The sequence below is a fragment of the Acanthaster planci genome, linkage group LG03 (genome assembly GCF_054643075.1).
Source record: "Acanthaster planci isolate LZ-2023a linkage group LG03, COTS_SCS, whole genome shotgun sequence".
Lineage (NCBI taxonomy): Eukaryota > Metazoa > Echinodermata > Asteroidea > Valvatida > Acanthasteridae > Acanthaster > Acanthaster planci.
The window spans coordinates 17,446,410-17,468,889 of NC_141779.1; the positions used below are offsets into that span (position 1 = coordinate 17,446,410).

At 39.9% G+C, this 22,480-nt stretch overlaps 1 protein-coding gene across 3 annotated transcripts in view; it reads left to right on the forward strand.

The window, feature by feature from the left end:
* The first annotated feature begins 390 nt into the window (after positions 1-390).
* The window catches only part of LOC110973111 (uncharacterized), a 41,899-nt gene continuing 19,809 nt past the window's right edge, over positions 391-22,480 (forward strand). The window contains exon 1 of one of the 3 annotated variants that reach the window (XM_087134073.1): positions 391-481. The gene's annotated coding sequence lies outside the window, so the exon portion shown is untranslated. Of the gene's footprint in view, positions 482-3,941; positions 4,098-14,585; positions 14,610-22,480 lie in introns of those variants that run through there. The other 2 variants (XM_022223637.2, XM_022223638.2) reach the window with 2 other exon arrangements.

Here is a 22,480-nt window from a genome sequence, read left to right on the forward strand (position 1 = left end):
AACCGTACGTGGCTTGGAACATTGTGATAGTGCTCGTTTGCCGTTGGTCCCAATAATGCATTATTGTAGCCCATGCATGGTGCTTTTTGCCAAGGGGAGATTTGATTTAAAAAATGTGACGTAACAGAGGGCACTAGGCGCGGTGCGAAGTTATAGATGGCGCTCTGCCCAGTAACGTTTACAGGCTAGGCAGATGTTAAGCACACATATAGCTAGCTGAGTGTTAAGCGAGCGCGGCGCATAGGCTCCGCCTTGTGCGATAGGGCAGCGGAGGTCACTGCTTGGTCACGTGAGCGTGTGCACGGGCGTGGTCACAGCAACACGAAGGCTATACATTGTAAAGGCGCGCGCAGGCAAGGTTTAGTCGTCGTGCTGATACTTAAGCTTAGAGTCAAGAATCCTGTGCAAGGGTTAAAGTCTAGCCTAGTGTGTGACTGTGCCTAATTAAGGCCCAGTGGTGCGTGTGTCATTGAGGGGCTCGGTAGGTTGAGGGGCTAATTGGTGGTGCGGTATAGTTCCTGATAGGAGCTTGCGGTCGATGTAAGGGAGCAGACCACTAATTCAAGTGAGAATTTCTGACCAGCTCATTAGCATTAAAAGTGCCCCCACCCAAAGTATCTTTTGAAAAAGGAGATTGTTTGGCCCCCAAAATGGTGAGATTGTGTAAATCGTTGCCAGGATCAACTCCCTGGGTCTTTGAGCTTTCATATGAGAGCAGAAGGGCTAAAAACTACGGTTGAAAAATGGTCCTAAGTGCCCGAGAAAGTTGAGGGTTGCCACTTGGAAAATGGCTGCAATCGGACTTCGGAAAAATCACTTTTTGGGGGGTAATTTTGTTTTGTGGGAATAATTAAAAATGTAATTGGTTAACCCACACAAAATTGAAAAGAAATTGAAAGATAAGTGACCAGACAAGAATCTAATTTGTGTTTCAGAAATCTCAGGGATGTTGGTGTGCATGCTATTGGGCCCTGAACGGTGCTGATTTTACACTGTTTTCAATGGGGCTTGAATTAGTGGACTGGACCCGTAAGGGCGGATTGCTATCTCGTTACGTGAGTTGCGTGTATCGCAGCCCTGACAATAAGCCCCGTAGACTTGCTAAAGTCCCTGATTCGGCACTGGATGCCCACAATTAATTGTGGTGTCACGTATAATCACACAGTCTCTCCGTCAATACCGCCCTCTACTGGTATATTGGATGAGTGTGTTGATATGACGCATACATCAGCCGCTTATTAATTGTTGTATATAAGTCAGGTGTCCAGGCGAGGTTTATTTCAAGTCAGGTCTGTCCGGGTTACGTCATTAAGTTAGCCATCATTTCGACTAAGACCAACTTTCTTGGGGGACGGTATACTTCGGTCCCAACAGACTCGTCCCTAGCCGCTCAGGGACTCTCCAGCGTGCCGTCCGACGCGCGCCTCGAGGAGGACGACGCCCTCACCTTCGTCGGAGGGGCGCGGCGCCACAATAATTTGGAAGAAAGAGAGGAGTGAAGAAAATAATTCCAAGGGCAGATATTCCTTGATTTTAATGTATCGGTCCAGTCCTTCTGCAGTTGTCTGGAGGGTGGAGATCCGTCCGCCAATTAAGGAGGATAGGAGGTGCAAAACCAGGCAAAAAATGGACTCGAGGCGCCTGTGGCTTGATTCCCTTTGATTTATTCCCAGGTGTCAATCAGCAATGAAATTGTAACCAAAAAGAATCCAAGGAAAAAAAGACCCTAAAGAAAGACAGAGGACATACTATTATTGAGTGATGGCTTACATGTACATCGTAATAAACGTTACATTCGCTATGTCCATGATAAATCACACTACAAAATGTTTCTGTACGATCATAAACTCTCTTACCCTGACGTCTATAAGTTTGCCCAAATTGGTATGAACTCTAAAGCCAACGGAAATTTAGGGCTAAGGTTATCCCACAAGGAGCCATGTTGCTGTGACTGCCAGTCCACCAAGGTGCAGGTCTCAAGCGTGGGAACTGTCACTGAGAAAAGCCCAAAAACTTATCAGGTCCCGCCAAAATGTAATACAATGTAAGCAACTTCCGGTGGAAGGGCGTGGCTTAGAGATAATTTAGTCTGCGCACGGCAAGGGACGCTCATACTCAGGCGTTGATCTCGTTCATATTCGCATCAAAAGTAATTATCTCACCGGGGAAACCCCAGATCCCAACATTAATGCAGGGGCGAGGCACCTGCACATTTTATAGCTGGAGTTCTATGGTTCATCATGCTATATGAGGACATTCGCCGTATCTTGCCGAATTTTCCCCTGGATCTAGCCCTGATTCCACACTGCGCAAACATCTCCTCAGTGGTTATCACGCGCAGGTCGTAGTGAGGGACATAGTCATGATAGTGGCTATGTCCTAGCATAAAGTTGTATCATCAGTTATATATATTCTTAGTTTACTGCTCTTTCTGGCAAAGCCTTGAACATTCACGTCCAACGCGTCCCCAGGAAATGCCATGGAGATCATTACACGCAATGATTTTTTTGCTTTGAGCCGGCCGGAGCTCTGTGAATTTTTGCAATAGCGCCACCAAGGAACCTGCTTACGTTCGGAGTTAGACTTGAGTTAAGTCCCTGCAATGTACGCACATAGCATTGTACGGGGCCGAAGTGCACCCCCAATCGGGGAAAGAAAGACAGGTGGTTACAAGCGGGTTCTTCCTCTTAGTACAGCAAACAAATCCCTCAAACGGGTGTGTCGTGCCCAGTGTATACTAATCGTGGGCTCCCCGGATAAAAGTAGTTAGGTCCATGTTGATTAATTTTGTCTGCAGTAGTCAACTGTAGATACTTGTTTGTCTATTGGCAGTAGGTTTACTGTTTTATTCCTCCGTGGTTCCACTCAACTATTTGTTCTTGCACGCGTTCTGCGTGTACGTAAAGACCGTACAAGTCGGAATAAATTAACTGAAGCTCGGCAATCACACATTTCAGAGCACTGATTTGATATTATATTCTTGTCGATAAATTAGTTACGCGTACTCAGCGTCAAGGCCAGGGTGCGTTCCACCCAATGGTTGTATTTCTGCACGCGAGCTCATTAATATTGTGTGACCCCAAGGGATTTTTACAATAAGACAGGCCACAATCAGGAGGCATCATAGAAATATTTCTATAAATTCCGCGTTTAGGATTGATAGTTTCCAGTTTGGGGTATTTCTTTCACGAAAAGCCTCAAATTGCGGACTTATTTTGGATAGAGGCGGGCGGCTGTATTCAGAAATGAGCGCTTAGTTTTATTGCTATTTTGGGGGTATCTTCGTTCAAAGGAGAATTTTTAAAAAAATCGTGGCTAACCCCCATGAAACGAAAAGTGATCTTCTGGCCATAATCTTGAATTTCTAGTGAAAAAACGGAGGCCAACCTCTTCACGAGAGTCAACAGGCGGCGCTATTTCGGTACGATTTTGCACTGCTCAAACGCGCAGATACTTGCGCGCCTCATAACGCGCCAATGCATGTTATGTGGTGAGTACCATTGATCTCCATTATATATAATGCAGATCAATGGTGAGTGGTGAGTACCAAAAACACGCCCTCTTTTGCTCCCCTCGGAGCGGGTTGTACATGTTTGGCAAAGAGCACTCTTCTTTGTACTGGCAGACTGAACTCAAGTCTACTTCAGCGCGTGGAATTGTAAATTTAGTATGGGCGTAATGGCTAAATTTAGAGCCATCACGTGATAGCCACCGTTTATTCTTCCACCATTTGTTCGGTCTACAAAGAAGATGACACAAATAGTACTCTGATTAGGGAAAGCTGCAATGTGGTAAAATAATTGTTAAATTTGTGTACGTATATCTTTATAGGTTCAACTATACCCTTTTTTGAAGGTATGATCTTATTTTATGAAAATAAAGGAACATTCGGATAAGACCGGAATTACTTTCCAGAGGGAGGGTGGTCAAGTCAGTTGACAGCCAATCGTTGGTTAGGGATTTTTATCAAAATCAATGGTGAACTCTGCGGTCGAGCTCATTTGGCCCGTCGGAAAAACATGTCTCCCGTTCTTGTGCTTGGGATTTTTAATTTTGGCTTGGGAGGGTTACTCCCCCTCCAGATGTGATGCCAGTTGGTAAGTTAGACTTATTTTTTCCCTTTAAGTGACTTGTGGTTTCTGGATTTATTTTAGATGTTTGATTCGTGTTAAGTGAAACCTAGGCTTTAGAATGTTGGTCGGCAAGCTGTCAAAAATTGCTACACGTCACCGCTCTCCGTGTGCTGAACGGGTGCACCAAATGTACGAGATAAGGTGACGGTCAGTGGTGCTAATTAATATCCACAGTAGACATGGCCATGTTTCGATTGTAGATGTAGTGTTGTGTTTGTGCTGTACGTACATGAAGGCAATAATCTAGGCCTAGGCTATACTGCCATTTCTGGTACTGGTTGACCAACAGGCATGAGTGGCCAACTTTTCAGTTTTTATTAATTTTTTTTATATTGTGATTGAAAAATTATAAACCAGTAACCAATTCATTTAACCATGTCTCCCGTTCTTGTTGGGAAGAGTTCCACATACGGATGCTAGTAATTATTCCATACACTGACATACTAGCCATCAAAAAGCAAAAATATGGGTATCAAGTGGCGTCTGTATATGGAACTCATTCGTACCGTTTTGGTCTGTCATGTCAGTGTGTCAATTACTGGATTATTGTAATTGTCAAGCAGTATTTCATTTTAGGTTTGAACAATGCCTTGATTTAATCATGGTTCTCTATACTATGAGTACATGTACATGTATGTTTCATGTACCCTTTCTAATTATTTTTTAGGTGTGATTCATGTTGGTGGATCTCACCCTAAGAACTATGGGGTACAGTGTAGGTTGACTGGATTAAATCAATCTAAATTATTGTACCTCTTTATGTAAATTCTGCTTTTGCGACATGTCTATTCTGTGGTAAGCAAATCCGTACATATTCACCGTTTTCCTTCATTCTTCACCAACTTTGTTTGTCCACCTTCAGTTTTCATCCTCTCAGTGAAGAACTGTGAAACACTTTTACTCAGTGTTTAGTTTTTAAAACCAAACAACAAAAATGAATTTTTGAAGCGGAAAATCATCGGTTCCAAGCATGCACGTCTACGTGAGGGACCTTGTTTGCAGGCAGTGGTGACAGTATTTGAACATCAGATTAATTAAGTATGAAGTTAAATTGTTTCTTCCAATTGTTTTGTCTTCTTGGCTTGTGCATCACCTTTTGAAATTCCATTTCTGTGATCTTCTATTGATTTGATAACTATTCCTAGGAAAAAAAGTTTCAGGTGCTAATTGAAGGGAATGACAGTAGCTGGAATGCTGGGAGGATTAGGCCTGTATTGATTTTTATCATGATGGACCTGACCTCAGAGGCAGTGTTCTGAGACTCGATTAGCATCTTTAATGTCACCATTTCCTACAGTACCACAGATTACCCCCTCAGCCAACACTAGGTTGTCCATCTGATATGCAAATAAGAAGACGCAGGCTTTGTATTGGGTTGGTTTTCCTTGACGGTTATTAAATCCAGTGACTTTGGAGGACAAAGACTTTTTTGGCAGTGTCTCTACTGTAATCAGCGCATCAGTTGGTATTAACTACACATACAGTACATGCACATGTACCTCAGTCTTCTTCATTCCATGGGTAATTTATGCATACTATTCACAGATTCTTTGTACATACCTCCATGAGTAATTAAGTCCCTTCAAACCTCTGGCACTCAATTGATTACTGGTGGTTTCTGACTTCATGAATTTGTGATGTACATGTACATGTATCTAGTGTTCTGGTACATGTACATGTAACTCAACAGACCCTTTTGTGAATCCAAGTGTTGAGATAAAAAGGCAAAATAATTTGTTTGCCATTCGGGGCATTTTTGAAAAAATATCATATTTTATTAGGACATGCATTGGTTATAGTTGGTTTACAGTCTAGTGTACTGTTTCTTTTCCAGTTCGTTTTTCTACTTCATCAGTGATTTTCTTAATTCACAGGAACACAGTTTGTGTAGTGTATGTGCATTTAGGCCTATGTGTGTGTGTGTGGATGAACATGTAAGATATTTTAAATGTTTTCATTAATTGCTTTCAAAGATGTTTTGGATGCATTTTGCATCCGCCTTTCTCAGGAAGTCAATCCAAAAATAGAGCATAGGTTGACATTGAAGAGCAATTATCCATCATTCAGGGCACATCAGCTTTGCAGATTACGTACATGTACATGTACATGTATACATGTACATGTACAGTACATGTACCAGTACATGTAATGTTGTACATATTGACTTCCTTTAAATGATTCAAGATGCACGATCTACCCCTTACCGTCCACGCCATTATAAAAAATCCTGTCTGTTGAAACAGACAATTTATTATGTGTATTTACATAATTATTCGATATTGCCGAATAAAACATATCGGTATGTCTGTGAATAATAATTAATCTTTTGTTCTTATTTGCAGTGTATTTACCGTACATGTAATTTTTTGCTGTTTTGAAAAACCCTTAAAAAGTCCTTCAGAGATATCGAATCATGTTATACAATGTACGTGTACTGTCACCTTGTGTAAGGTACAAAAACGACAGCTGAATATTCAGTATTCTGTTGACAATGCAGAAACAAGTTTTTATTTTGCATTTTCCATCTCCGGCTATTGACGTCACCAATCTACTGGTACATTCACAGAATATAGTAATACTATGAATACAGCATTTTCAAATACCGTAACTTACATGTACATATATGTACCGTACATTATACACAGTAAAAGACTTGTTAGCATACTGTACATGTTGCAAATCAGGTCGAAACTATATTCACTAACAGTTTTGTGATTCATTGCATGTATACATGTACATGTACAGATGTACATATACATGTACATGTGTGTTGATTTTCTAATGCCTACAGTTCAACACTATACAAGCTTGTGGTAGCTCAGCACTCATACATTTTATACATACCGGTACATGTACTGGTACATGTACATGTAGGTAGGCATTCACGGCATTCAGGGGAAAAGTTCTTTTGTTTGGGAAATTTGAACCGAGTTGTGGGGACATTTCTGAGTCCCACAACGTTTTCGGTCCTCGCAGAGTGGGTAAAATATTGAGTGTATGTCCTCACAACTACCGTGTGGGAACCAGTACCCTGGTACATGCAGTGTCATTCTTACATACATGTACAGTACATGCTGTTTATGTTTTTTTTTGGTATATGATTGGAGGAGTAAAACACACGGCTCATAATTCAACTTCATGTACATGTACACTGAAGACGCTCATTTTAATCTACTTTCAAATTTTGTTTTATTCATATCATTACTAATTGAAATAATTTTATTAATGTTATGTATTTTTGTGTTATGTTACACGTACGTTAATATTGTTTTATTTCCTTAAATTTTTGCATTTATAATTTTTCAGATTTTAATTACATGTACATGAATTTCCTGTTGCCTACTTGACCAGTTAGAGAGAAACTACCGGTATGTTTCTTTTGAGCAATCCAGCGGGAGCTGATTAGATATTGTGTCCTTTATGTTTTATTTTTAATGTTTGCATTTACATGTATATGTATCTTCTGTGAATAGAATGTCTGTGTAAGTGTATCCCAAAATGAAACAATGAAAAATAAATACTGTACTCTGTACACACTGGTACTGTACCGGTACATATTTTACAAATCTACATGTACATGTGTACACTTCCAGTTCCACTTCTTACAAGCATACGTGTAGACTGAAGTAAATGTACATACATGTACATGTACTGGTATGCATCTAATTACTACAGTGTACTTACATACATTCATACATGTACATGTACCATTTATCAAGAATTTACGACTTGTCTGCACAGGTGACTTTTCCCCAACCTCATTGTGTGTGGCCATTTTAATTTAAATTTGTGGTAAATAATTACGATAATTTGTACATGTATTTATTTATTTTTTAAAATCCCTGTGGTTCAAGAATCAATTTGTGGTTTTGGCTGACGTGGGTGGTTGGTTGTGCAGTCACATTAATATGCAAACATGTACTGGTACATGTACATGTACGTTGCAACAAGGAGTGACTGGACATGCAGTGTTTGTAAATTGCAAATTGAGAGTGCATGATAGCCACTGTGAATGTGCTCTTCTGCATGTTAGTGGCTGTCTCTATTCAACAATCATGCAAAGATTTTTACTGTTTCAAGTTTCAAAGGCCTTACATGCATAAACGGTACATTTGCATAGATCTATGGGGGGGGAGGGAGTTGACTTAGTACATATACAAGTACATATACATGTTTGGCAGGTGTACGTGTAGAATGCCCTGTTTGCTTTAGTTTTAAAATCCAAAAATGAGATGAGCTACTGCAATTGTTGTTTACAGACCCTGGCAATAAAACATGCTCAAGAGACGAAGCCGTGCAATTTAAATTGAGCATGTGATAACATTCTCAATCAATGATTTAGTGTAACTGTTCAGGCTCACAATTATAAACATTTACGAGTATTCTATGTGGGTGTCTTGAATTGTGAGCCTTTGTTTATGAAGGTACCTCCTGTGAATACACGGTGCTAGTACGGTAGCTCAGTTTCATCCAAATTGATGCCAAAAGTTGTTTAATCCCTTTAAAATTTGGTGATTGAATAATTTACACTAGATTCACTCAGCACTTACACACATGTACCAATGTTCATTAACAGGAAAATTTTTTTTTTCTCTCTGACAGATTTCTTGACCCCAATGTGTCATTGCCCACAGTGTGTGATGTTAACACTAGAAATCATGCTGTGCTCGAAATTTCAGATTTAATTTCACCATCTTTACCATCATGCTCGGTCAAAATTACCCTGCTTCGGTCGGAATAACAGCTTTGCATGTTTGAGTACACCCTTGCAGAGCAATAATCTTGAACAACACAAGTACTACCTTTGCCGCTGGCAGGAGAAATGGAAGGGAGTGTACGCATGTATGTGCATGTGGAAAGGGGGGGGTGACGTGAGCTATTGCGAGTAAATAAATCAAGTGATCAGAGGAGCGTCATTCTTCCTGGGCTGGGTGTCTCTGTGGATGCAGTGTGAGTTCAGGTGGAGTCGGAGAGTCCACAGCTTGACCTCTCCAGTTTACAAAGCACACAATGGAAAATCTCTCTTCTAAATTTTAATTTCACAGCACTGTTTCTTAAATACTGTGAAACTTAAGATCACTTTAGATCAAACTTTTTCGTAGCAAGAGTACAGCACAGAAATGTATTTGTTACAAAAATGTACATGTACATCTACATTGTATTACATACATGTACATGTGCAGTGTTGAGGCCCCAATTAATTTAAATTTACTTGATTGATTTATTGATTTTTCTTTTATATTTCCTGTTTGATTTATAAGAAACTATTTTGTGAAAATAGAGGCTTCCTTTCAAAACCCACAAGAGAATGACTCCCAATAAACACGTTAAACCCCAAGTCTCACATTTTCAAGATTTATACATGTAAAAGTCTGGGAAGAGCAAAGGATAGGTTTTAAGTTTAAGGATACATGTACCAGTAGTATGGATGACATGACCTGAAAAAGCACTGTAGTGAAAAAAATCCTCAAGATGGACCACTGTGTTAGTGTTGATTAAACCTTATGGTAAACTACAAATTTAAACATGTACCGGTACCCGGTAGTGGCGGTACCCACACATACAGTACAGTATGGGCCATGACAGTGTTGAGAACTCAAAAACCAGAACATGGGTGTGAATGTGAAAGAAACTAGAAATGTATACATGTGTACAAAGTACATGTACATCGTATACATGTTGAATAAATGCGCAGTGGAGCAGAGCATCAAATAAATACTCCAAAATCTGCCAAATCTGTGTAGCTTACATTTACTTTGGGCGTGTACTACCTGTAACTACACATATTGATAAATTTATACAATGTGGCTGTGTGCAACTGCAAGGTCTTCTGATGAACCTTAAAAATGTTCATTTACTGGTGCGGTACATGTATTTTTTATAGTGATGTGATAATTCCACTAATGTGCACCCATGTACCAATACATGTACATATGTACGGAAAAACCGTACTTATGTATTGCACTAGTGCATGCACATTATACATTACAATTACTGTACATGTAGGTCAGGTGCCATTACTGACCCTCTCCTCAAACAGAAGCAATCACTTTGCCAGATGTTGGTGAACTCTACATGTATGTATGTTCTTGAAGTTAAAGCGGAACCAGTGAGATGAAGTCAGGGTTCAAATCAGTATATGTTCCTGCTGGCAGCCAAATACCGATTGAGTCTCTGTTCATGATATGCAATCCATTATAATGACGGTCAACGGCATCTGGACCTGGAATTATGATTGTAAACTTGATGCTCACTTGATTTCTTCATCAATCTTTAGCTACATGTAATGGACAGGTATATTTCAACTTTCAAAGTGGAGGACTAAACCTACCGGTACCAGGTACGTGTTGTTGTGTTGAAGTATTATACAAAAAAGGCAGGCTGGCCCATCAGGCTACATGTTCCGGTACTTCCGACTTGATCTTTAACTTGCTCAGGAAGGGTGCTGTGCCATTGAATAGTGACTTATTGTTGACATTTGAACCTGCAGCTTGTCACAACCTAGGGTAAGATGTTTTTTAAGAAGCATTAGGTTAAAGCGATAGCAAACCATGGTTATTGATGAAGATGAATCAGTCAGTACACTCGCATTTGCTTGAAGTGTAGTGTAAACACTGACATGTAACACCATACATGTAGCTGCTGGTTGATGAAATTCTTACTTAGCGAAGTTTTTCCAATCCAGGGGCCCTTAACAGTGAAGATGCAGATGGAAGGGAAGATGAAGAATTTGGGATACCGATAGTTACTAAAGAATGTTGACATATTGTCATGAAGTTTGTGAATAGAAATAACGACATTTATGCATCAGATTTCCTTTGTTCTTTGTCACAAATGCATACCGGTATTTACTTCATTTCTGCTATTCTTACATGTACATGTATTATGTGAAAAGAAACCCAGAAATAATGGTTGGTTCTTTGTAGATTTTTAAAAATGTTTGATTCTGTAGCCATCCACTTTGGAAGGTTTTAGAATTGGCAGCTATACTAACACATATGTTCAGTGTACAAGAACTGTTGTAACTGTAACTTTTTCTGTGGTGTTTTTGTTGCTCTAGGGTGTGTACATGTACATTTCAGGCCGAATCCCCATATCCCAACCTTCCCCTCCCCTGATTTCCTGGGCCCATTTATTCCACAAATACTTCTTGCCCTGAGGCAGCAGACTGCTGGCTCCAGTATGGTAATAAGGAGGGTAATGGGGAATATTGGATTGGTAGAATTAGAGTCAGGATATACATGTACATGTACTAGTACAATATTCATTTCTACACCAACATGCACTGTCAAGGAGGAAAAAAGAAAGACAGTTGTCCCTCCCCCCAGCCCACTGATGAGAACAGCTCCTATTGGCTGTAAACCTGAGAGACTACTGAATATATGCATCTTACATGTAGGGCAGCAGTCAAGGGCCTTGCTTTGAATGCAGTTTGCCCAGTTGGGTGAAGGCCAGTTGGGAAGTGTGATGCTAACTGAGCTCATCATGCATATTCATAAGCTTGACCCATTGTATGCACATGAAGGACCTATGTTTACTTTGCTACAAATATTTATCTCATGGCCTTAGCTACATGTACCTTACAGGGCACCTGACAGGTTAGTTGTGGTCAAGCAAAGGATAAATTTATATTTGTATCTCCATCTTAAATGTATGTACATGTAGGTATTTAATTATTCTACATTTATTCTGAATGTTTCTTTTGTAGTCATGGATTCAGTTATCGTTACGGTACAGAATTATATACGTGTACATGTACAAATTCTATGGAGTGGATGGTATCTGTTGTGTCACAGAGAATGGATGCGGAGTTGAATCGATTGATCGAGGGGCACAGTGTACATTTTGGGGAATGTGTTCGAGAATTTAAAAGAGTTAGTCTGAATTCAAATATTACCGATACTTTCATACCTCTTTTCAGATGAATAAAGGAATTTACTGGTACCTTGAAGCAGGATTTGAAATAAAGGCCATGTGTACATGAACATGCTTACCGGGCTGTTACTTCATTTTGCTGGAAATTTTCATTGCAACCAGTATCTTGACAAGCCATCTGTACAGGAGGAGTATTTAGTGAGTTTTGTGATAGAATTTTAACAATTTGTTGTCACTTGCATGCCAAACACACGTACATGTGTGTAATGCATAGCCATAAAACCTGCTGCATATGTACCGGTATCACACATTGCAATTTCATTGGTGGGGTGGAGGGGGAGAGTTATTGTTATTGTAAATCCTACCCCAGCACTTCCAAGTTCCGTCCATTATGCCAGAGCAAGATGGTGGGTGAAATGCACCAGTGCATTGTGCACTTGAACGCTTCAATTTAAGCTGCTGTGGCAATGTTGACACCTGCTCTCATTGATATGAAATAACTATTGATTTTGATCTGGGTGGAGTAGCACAAATTGTACGTGATGAGAATGGGTGCTGTTTTGTTTTTGCACTTAATACTGTACCAGCATTTTCTAGAATTGTGTACCAGTACATGTACATGCTTTTGTATTTAAATGTTCACCAGCCGGTTTGGCGGAGTACTGTACATGTTTAATAATTAATACACTTTTGCAGAAGTTGTAGTTTTGTACATGTACATGTATGTTTAGTGTTCATGATTGTTGGCCAATTTTTGTTCCTGGCTAAGGGTTGTTTTCTTCATTGGCTACTGTTTGTACCATTTTGGGGAGGTACACGTAATGTCTGGCATATCTGGATGTACGTGTACATGTACTAATAATGTACATGTACTGTACATGTACTACATGTAAGTATGCACACATGTACATGTTCTAAGTATGTACATGTATGTACAAAGTATGTACAGTACATGTACATGTACTAATACGGTACATGTACCGGTACATACTAGTACATGTACTTACAGCGTACATGTGTACATCTACGCGAAAATTTGTACTTTGAATATCCAAAGAACCTTCCGTAGAAGTGGTCTAAAAGGTGTACACCAAAAGTTTTAAAGTAATTTTCCTGAGAAGATATTGAAGACTAAATTACAACTTACCGGTACAAGTGTTAAGTAATTTGACAGATAACATAGCTTACTGGTATTACTATTAGGTAATTGGGAAGTGGGTCCTTTTTCAACAAAGGACAGATCACTAATAGATATTAATTGTAATGTTTTCAAATGTGGTGAAGTTGAGTGAGGTATTGCCTTACAAATGGTGCAAAGTTTGTCTGTATTAGTAATTCACTATTTCATGACCTTAAAAAACAAGTGTATGATCTCAGGTGTCCTAGGGACATCCTGTCAAAACTTTGCCACTTCCTTCAAAACATTGGTACAGGTACATGTATCCTGTTTGTTTTTAACTCTCTTAGCTTCCATTGTCCTGTCAATCATTCTTGTGGTGTTTTTCCCATCATCTGCTCTTCCTTGGTAACCTACATGTACCACTTTACTTAAGTTGTCAACACCTCAACAGACATTGGTCCATCAGTGTGCCACTCTGTGGTCTAATCGGTTTAATCATCCCCTCTTCTGTAAGATCACACCACTCCAGTCATTACCAAAATAGAAACCGGGCCAATAGTTGTTTGTGAAAGAAGAGCTGGTTTTGTGTAGAAAATGCTGTTCACAAAGAAGTGGGGAATAACCTACCGGTATTACCTCATTAGTATGATGTCATCATCTACATGTATTGTGCAGCTTTGTGTTGCATTGGGGGCCACCAAATTCAGGTTGCCAACCCTAAAGTTCCTATTTCATTGATTGATGGACCTTGTTTTTCTCCACCTTGCTGGGGCTTTTGTTGTCATAAGACCTTCCGGTGGGTTGGTAAGGTAGTAGAACAACAAAGAATGCCGATTTCTGTGGATGTTTATAAAAGGGATTTTTCCTGACGGACAATTTGTTAAATCCCGAGGAAGCAGGCCACACAATGGGAATTGAAAGAAGCCTCCTTCCGGAGATGGAAACTGAAGCTGTTTTTTGTGTGGAGGTCAAAAGAAAATGAAACTGGTAATAAGTCCTGAGCGCTGTTTTTTGTGAAAGTTTGCCTTTGAGAAGTCAAGAATTGCACTGGTACGGGAAACTGACAAAAGAGCACAGTCAAAGCCTGCCCAACTGTAAAACCAATTATATGATGTTGTCAGCACATCAGTTTATGTACTTAGTAATAAAATTACTTCCCCTGGAAAGGCATTGGCCAAGTGCCTCTGACTACATGCACATGTCAGTGGCTGGTACAAGTTCTTGGGCAACATTCAGTGATGATGTCATCATAGACAAACACTTTGTTAGTATGTAATATAAATCTGTAGCACATCTGGATGGGAACGACAATGTAAATTCAGGTGAAGAGTACGTGTAAAGCGGTGACCTAATTTGCATAATAGCAAAGAGTGTGCCGAGTGTACTACTTGATGAGAATTAAATAACATGTACCTGTCTGATTTTGACAGTTCGTCGTTCTACAGAACTGAGAGTACATGGGTACCAGAAAGTAGATTCATGTAAGTCAGTTCATGCTTTTTGCAGTATACATACCGGTACATGTATTGACGTACATGTACAACTGGTGGTAAGGTACAGGTTCTGTACATGTACAGCTGTACATTCGCCTAACGGATGACAGTGTATGGCACATCAGAATGACCAGTTTTTGTTTATAATTTAAGGTAACATTTTGCATACTTTATCCCAACTGTGTAACACGAATGATGCACCAACATGTACTTTAAGTACATAAAATTTGGCCTTATTTTGCATGATTACTACTGCGTGTATCATTATTTGCTGTTCATTTTCTATGTTTAACAAATTTCTTTCAGAAGTGGTTTTGTAATGTACGTGTACAGGTACTGTACATGTACTCTACATACATGTACATTGTTCCGGCAACCACAGTGACCGGTAGAAGTCATAATAACTGCAGTGACACAATATTTATGGACAGGTACCGGTAGTACATATGCACATTATTACATGCCTCGACCACTAGGATGTTGTGATTTGTGAAATGCAAGCACTCGTCAAGCTTAAAAATGAACTCGTGAGTGCAGTGCCACCATGGCCACTGCAGTTATACATGTACAGTATCATCTCTTCAGATTAGTCTACATGTTTTTACCAGGACATGTACATAAATAATTTGCATGCATACGTGTACATATACATGTACATGTACTAGTGTGTATTCTTATGGACATCAACTTTTTTCTCCGTTAAAGATGCAGTAATTTACATTTAGTTGCCTGTGATTTTTTTTTCACTTCACATGAATTCAGCCATTGAAACGGGTCACAGGTAACTGATGTCTCATTCATCCTTGTCAAAGCCATTCACTGATAATAGTCGTAACTTCTGGCATTATTCACCTCAGAGACAGGTCATCAGCATAATGGAAACCGCAGAATGTTGATCAGATCCCTCTGTGGCAAAGAATCAAGGCAAGCCACAGATCTCTTACTCTTAGCATTTAATGATCTGTAACAGTCATTAGGTTAATGAACAATGCCCAAAGTACCAGTATATAAAAACGGTCATTTCCTTTTGGCAGTGTCGTACAGTGTACATGTACATAAAGGAATAAGTACTGTGTGTTTTGATGTCATTCAAAATATAATCAGCACACAAAAACTTATTTTGATGGACCGAATTCCTTTTTTTTTCCTGTCAGCAACATGAACAGTTGGTGACCTTTTGTAATATTCAACATCTTTTCAGGGTACACGCTACATGTACAGTACATGTACATGTATGGTAGATCACCCCAAATTAATCCAGAAACTTTAGCTGAAGACACTGATTGATTTCAAGTCCAGACCAGAATTTGGATGATAATCCAGTTTCTGTACAGACATGTACATACCAGGACATGTGTGTGTACATGTATGCAAAATGTACATGTACTGTACACACAGGGAGGTACCACACTGTATCTGATGAAACAACAATGCTCCTCTTGATAATTTTGTGTTGTAATCTTCCATCGTCAGCAGTGCACAATGTACGCGGACTCTTGTACTTGGTGTCTGATGCATCAAATTAAAATTCAACAAAGTTGCCCTCTTAGAATTCTCCTTCCCTTTCTTCATTTTCGTAAGTGTTATTCCATGTGAAAATTAGCATAAGAACATGTAATGTACAAAACAGGTGCATTGTACCAGTACCGTTATGGTTGAAACCATTTTGACAGTACTTTGACATGTAATGTACAGCACCATATTCATGAATTTTTATGTACATGCATGTTGTGCGTATAAGAACATTAATGATTATGATTGAATTAATCACACTGAAGATTCAGCTTGAAATGGATGGTGGTACATTGTAATTAACAGTTTTCCAAAGTACAACATTGATGTTGAGCACTTTAGTCGCTGCACTTCAATCTGGCCTAATTCGTGGCTCACTCATTCTGATTCATACCATATTATGATGAGAGCCACTGATGGTGCGGCCACTGACAAGCATTCCAATAAACCGGCCACCTAGACTTGCGCAAATCTAGAGCCCTTTTTTTTTGTTTAATTCTTGACACCGTTCTTCATAAATTAATCATTGCCTGTTCAGAAATTCCATCCCACGTCCTCTGGGAGTTGAAGGTCCATTTTTGACAGGCAGGGATGATGATACCGTGTTTCTCACTGTTTGCCCTAGTGCTAGTCATGATGATATTCACCCAATTGCCGTCTGTTCTAAATATGCTACTAGCAAAGAACCTGTGAGATGGATCATGCTACAGTACATGTACCAATATGTTATGAAGATGGTTTTTAACTTTGTCTTTGCTGCACTCACATGAGGCTTCTTTACATTTTTTTCTCTGAATAAATGTCAGGGTCTGTCTCAGAAAGAGGAATTTATTCACAGTTTGTATCAGATCTCTGTTCTGCTCAAACATGTACATGTACACCTGCAGCAAAATCCAACAAAGTTGAAAAGAGAACCCATGCCTAAATAAAAGAAGATTTCCACCGTCCATTCTGTGGGATTGTGCATGGTGCGCCCGCCTAGTGCCTTGGCATGATCACAAATGCACATTAACCTTTAGCCACTGTTGGCATGGTCATTGGGAATTTGGGTCAGTATTGCAGGACTCTTAGTAGAACATTTACATGTACACCAGTGCACATTGTTTGAATTACTGGGTTCAAGTTTGAAAATTGCCTCCCTTCCGTCCATAGCGGTATGTAAATGTATGTACAGCTAGTTCTTCTCAGAACCACACATACTCAAGAAAGAGATTTATCCATGGTGTAACCAGAATCGTTTTACTCATATAGTTCTAGTTACTCATATACATGTAGTTCTTTCACCTTGAAAAACTTTCAAGTCTTATCAACTAGTTATTGCAAATTTAATTGAGAAAGTCAATATACCCGGTACCAGTACAGTATGCCGGTTTCTCACTCTTGATCTTCGTAATTTGCAGTTTCCATTGTGCGCACGTACTGGCCTTGCACAAGTCTAATAAGTCTTTACTCAGCATCCTCATAAATTAGTCAGTAACTGTTGAGATGCATGGCTCTGCATGGATGAGTTGGTACACTGCCGATAAAACCAAGAAGATGTCATCTGATATGTCAGCATCTCTGGTGTGGTTTACATTAGCCGGAAAGAGGATGCAGAGGGCAACAGGCCACAGTGTGTAGTGATATGTATCTTTGGCTTGTCTGTAATCTTCATCACTGGCCGGATCTGTTGAAATAACCTACATATTGATGTTGAGAAAATGATAATTCTTATGTACCTGTGGGATATTCATGCACTGTGTGTGTGCAGTAGTGTATTTATGGATGCCTTTTAGGAGTGTACATGTACAAGCCTGTTTGCAGTCATTCAAGCGCATCAGCTCAGTACTATTTTCTATTGTAAAAGTTGTATTCATAATTAACATTGTTTTTAACTAGTAATTGGCAAGGATAAGCAATTTATTTTTTTTCATTTAGTAATTAAATCTGAAGTCTTTCAGAACACAAAATACGCATTTCAGTTCTACGTACAGTACTTAGTGAACATGTACTGCAAAGAAGAAAATCTATTAGGATAGGGTTTAATACATAGTAAGCAGTACCAACACCCATACAATGATATGTGAATACAGTATATTGCTATTGGTACAGTGTGTACAGTACCATTATTATTTTTAATGCAGTGTGCCCACATGCATGTACGTGTACATGTACATTGTACCAGTACAAGGAAAGCAGATTTAAAACATGTACCAATATTTAAGCATGTGGGAGCACACAATGTACATCCGATTGTGTAGAGTTGGACTTGTCTTGATTATCTTTATGTTTTAGGGGGTTTAAATTTTAACTTGGGGTTTTGCCAGACATGTACATGTACTGTACTTGCACATGTTACCTGTACACGTACTGGTATTCAATAATCTATAAAACTGCTGTGAGATGTTTTTGAGATCTTACTAGTGCATGTACTGGTATTGGTAAGTGTAGAGGAGAGAGAATGAACATTTTTCTCCGGTGGGCTTTGAAGTCTGCTGATAATTAGTTTTAGGAAGTGTTTCGGCAGAAATCCGGAATAAAACAGCCTCTGCACACAATCAACTACTGCAGTAAATGCTCATGCAGAATGACTTCGAATGTACGAACTGTGAAACAGCATACCAGTTTTTAATCCTCCAAATTGTCCTTGCTGTACCAGAATCTTCCTGCCTTCAAGAAAAATTGGTTTGTACAGGTACATTTATATGTTTATATATTTATATGTAACTACATGTAACTACATGTACATGTACATGTATTTTCAGCTACCTTAAATAAAGAATGGGTAGTTACCAGTTGGAATTTTTGTTGGGGGAGGTGTAAGAATTACTGATGCATATTTAATGACCAAGCTACATTTACTTATTGCCAAACTACAGACATTCTGTACATTAGCAGTATGGTACTGTTTACCTCATAATTGTTCAGTCCCAAGCCTGAAATACATGTACACTCCCTTGTCCCCCCTCCCCGAGGGGAGTGGGAAGCATATTTAATCTTGAGCAAGAAAGCAGGCGCTGAAAGCATGCGTACAGCACAGGCACACAAGTTACTGGCAGGGGCAGAGCCCTGCGGTGCATTACTATTAGTATCGCTGGTGCCAGGCCGTCTCTAGTGTCGTTGTTAAGCCTTCCTTGAGGAGTCGCAGTAGCGGCCTGGCCAGCTTAGCACAAGAGTTCAGTCCTGCAAGCAGTTGGAACCTTCAGAGGACAGAGAAGGTTTAATTTACTTTCTTCACCTTAAAGGGTCAAGGAGATGATGTGGTTTTGATCAAAGTTGCAAGCTGCATTTATTCATTTGAATAGCATTTTGTTGCAAACTTTGCGCACAACGTGTACAGTGTACGTGTGTATTGCAATATGCTACAGATTTATGCTGTACATGTATGTAGTGTACGAGCACATTATACATGTACACATGTGGTGTATCAGGGCAGGGAAAAATTTTCCTGGTATCGCATCGCAATTCGTAATGCCTTTTCAGCCAAGTTGCTACGCACTTTTTTAAAAAATTAATCGCAGTTGCTGAGATGCAACCAGAAACACGAAAATAAAAGTATCTGTTTTTCGTGGCCAAGAAAAGCAGTCAGCAATTTGACCTTGGATTTGTTGTTTTCCTCTTCACAAAAGCTCATAAAAGTGGTAAGAAGTAAACAGCTATGCGGTGTACAATGATTTTTTTGGGGCACCATTACAAACATGTACAGTACACGTACATGTACAAACTCGCGTGCAGTAAGCACGCTGTACATTTAGTGGAGCACCTTTCCACACAAGGGAAAATGCGTACACAAATGAACTGTAAAATACCTTTGTGTCTGGGTACCAAGCCCATTTGTTATTGCACGCACAGCACAGCAGGAGCTTTGACGGCCAGAAAGCACAGCTTGAACATTGTTTCGTGACTTCAACATGAGTTAATTTTACCTGGTACGCGTGTGTGTACTTTTTGCATTATAAGACACTCGGCAAAATCGTCAAGACGTTAAGAAATAGCCATTGCCAGAACTTGTATGAATGATGCATCAGGGTTCTGTGCACGTTGGGGTGATGTACATGTACATGTATATTCATGTCATATTGTGGCATAGCAATTTCATCATGAAGGAAGGAACTTACTGTCCCCCCGATGTTTATGGGCGAGAGAGTGGCACTCTGCCGGGGTGCTTACTAAAACTCAGCTTATCCATTAATTGTGCCATTTTCCAATGGTATCAAACATTAAAAAACGAACTACCAGTACTAAATTCAAAGGAATATCATGTTTCTCCGTAGCACAGTTTGTGCAGGAAAGAACAGTTACATGAAAGGGTCTTCAGCTGCGAATCAGTCTCGACTTTCACATTGACCACTCAGATGCACCCTCCTTACACGTTCATGTTGTAATTGTGTGCTGTAATGTTCATTTGCAAAAGAGTCTTAAACACCTCCCTCTAAAGGAAGGTACCAGTACATGTAGTATCTGGAGGGGAGGGGGCTTAAAACCATTTCTCTAAATTGCGGGTGCTCTCAGTTATCCCCCAAAATAAAAGAAGGTAAACAAAAAGAGCTAACATGTTTGAGGGCATCCCACCCCCCCACCACTGGATGACGTACATGTACCTGTACATGCACATGTGTACGTGCTGAATTATTGTAATCAAAATTGAGTTTTTGAATTTCAGATGTTGGTTTACGTGTGTTTTTTTTTCTGGTTTTGCTCTTATTCTTGTTTTTTAAGATTTTTCTTGTGAGGGAGGAGTAATAACATTGAGAACATCAAGCCTTGATTACTTATTTTTAAACTTGTTTTAAGAGGAGATTGTACGTCCTGTGTGCAATCTGCCAGTCATCTGGAAATCAGTCCCCATTCCATGACAGCTGTTTGCGGTATCCCCATATCACTGATCGTCTCCAGCCTGCTTCACTGCATCTTCAATCCCATCTTCCGGTTCCTCACACTTAAACTACGGTACCATATGACGCTCACACGTAGAATTGATTATGGAAAATAAATTGTGTGCATCATCCTGTTTTTCCCACCTACATGTACACGTACATGTATGACTGCGCTGTCCACACTTAAGAATAAATTACATGTAATCCTCATATTTCACAAGCCATCAGCACGGCAATGAATTTGCGCTTGAGCAAACTGTTGCTTAGCTTGACTCAACACTGTTCAAAATGAAAGAATTATTGATGGCGTGATTTTGACAGTTAAATCCTATTGTAAATATAAACATAACAGGTTTTTAATTTGAGCAGTCGAGCCATGCATACCATTGGTGCATATTTGCTCTCGTACCGTTTCATGTTGGCTGCACATCCTGATACATGTACTTGATTGTTTATTCCCTATATGATGCCCTACGCCCACATAACGGTACCGGTACAGTTCACGATGCAGGCCCCTTTAATAGTGATTGGTGAGGCTATTCTCAAGCCTCTACCCGAGCTTTCATTGGTGCCGCCATGTCTGATGTTGTGTTGATTGGTATTCACGGAGAGTTTGCGCTGCCAGGTCCGAACGCCAGCCACACGCTTTTCCTGTTTTCTTGTTCTTCCCTCAACCGGAAGAGTGTCCAAATCTCCGAGGCACCCCCGTGACTGAATAACCTCGGTCGTAACACGGCCGAAGTCTTGTGGGGGTTTATATTTCTTTGGGAGCAGTGTTGATCTGGGCTGATGGGAGGGTTGTTCAGCATGTTTACCCGCCAAGATTTGACCAGGTTTTACATTTGAACAGGGTAATGCACATACGGTACAGTGCATCCACTTGTTACAAGTTCAGTTTTAAAAAAAGCCAAGAGGGGTTATGAACACACTATGTCCATACATTCTGGTCATTTCAGGCTTCATTTGCCTGGAAAAATTACTATTGTAACAGTCGTCTTTTCCAGTTTATTGCCTCTGACAACTTATATAACTTGCAGTGTGTGTGTACATACATGTACACCTTTGACATGCCAGGGAGGACTCTCACTAGTCTCAGGGATACATTCAAGGACCTGCCAGGGTCCTCCTCAGTTTGCAAGGAGTATTTCGGAAGATGGTGTCAAGATGTTCATCTGCTATGTGCGTATGGATAGCATTGTCTTACAAACATTTAGGGCTATGCTGTCTCAACTGCACACTGTGCAGAATTCACATGAGACTGGTTCAGTTACAAATTCTGCCCATGGCTAATACCCTGCAGCGCATCATTCATAATCATCATAGACACGGCACCGAGTGTGAAAGCAGGAACATGGCAAGATGAGGCATGGATGTGCTGTTGTGGACATAGTCGGAGCTAATTGACACTTGTCATAAAAACCCTTTTATGTTTGGGATTTTTAAGATATATACATGTATACATTGATGTACGGTATTTACTCTGCAGTAATA